Source organism: Silurus meridionalis, chromosome 18 (assembly GCF_014805685.1).
Source record: "Silurus meridionalis isolate SWU-2019-XX chromosome 18, ASM1480568v1, whole genome shotgun sequence".
NCBI lineage: Eukaryota > Metazoa > Chordata > Actinopteri > Siluriformes > Siluridae > Silurus > Silurus meridionalis.
In genome coordinates, this window is record NC_060901.1 from 141,524 (window position 1) to 142,629 (window position 1,106).

The 1,106-nt window shown below is 36.3% G+C and overlaps 1 pseudogene; it reads right to left on the reverse strand.

The window, feature by feature from the left end:
• Positions 1-349: 349 nt before the first annotated feature.
• The window catches only part of LOC124401077, a 9,121-nt pseudogene continuing 8,364 nt past the window's right edge, over positions 350-1,106 (reverse strand).

Consider the following 1,106-nt stretch of genomic DNA (forward strand, 5'->3'; position numbering starts at 1 on the left):
AAGAAGATTTTTCATCATGTGTAAAAAAGGATCTTTATCAATTCAGCTTTCTTCATATAAACACAGGACATGTGTAGAAGATGGAGAAGGAAATGAGACAGAAATCTAGAACTTCTCTAAACTGTTTCATAAATATGGCTGCACTTGTTCAATGACAGAATGGAGATTATAAAACACAAAGCTGATCTTTATATTATATATGGTCTAGAATAAAGTCTCGCTTTAACTTCACTGCTTTTACACTCATGTACATTAGCAGAATAAACACCTCACTTACTTCCTGTCTCTCCTACATCCTGTTCCTCACTGATCACATCATCATCATCATCTTCATCTTCATCTTCTGGAGTGTGTAGTGAAGAAAGAAATGAAGAAGTAATAAATGACTGTGTGTGTTGCTGTTATAGTAAAATACTGAGTTACAGGGTGGTGTGATGAAGCTGAGTTACTGTTACCACACTAACGTTGATCATTTCACTTTAACTGCACGTCCCCAAGTCTTTTATTCCTCTTATACCAATTTACCAACAATTACACTTTTTCCACACAGGAAACAATTCAATGTGCTCATTTTGATCCATTTATAGTTACAGATGATGTTGTAGTTCTTCAGAAAAACAAGTTCCTTCCTTTTCTCACTTATTTCATAGCAGCTAGAAACAGTGGTTCCCTCATCAGCTTTTCTTTCCTTTTGTATATTTGCAGAAAAAAACTGACCTGTGATGATGTTTGGGTTTGTTTCAGCAGTAACTGCATCATCATAGTTCTCACACACGTCCTCTGTCAGAATGGAGAGATAAAAGCTATTCAATCCACATGAAGGTCATTAATGATCATTTGGATGCTTGTGGATGAAATACGCTCACATTCTTATCATACCTGTCAGTAGAACTGACTTCTGATCAGCTGTAATGGCGTCATCATAATTCTCAGCTTCATCCTCTACACCAAAACACAGAGATTTCAAGCTATTTCAAGTGGACTGAAGTGGCAGTTTGTACACTGTGGATTTGATGACACGATGCAAAATGACATGGTACATGTCAAAAATCTCAGTCCACACAAAGCAATAAACAAACGTATTTGCAGTGTGTGTGTTTCATTTC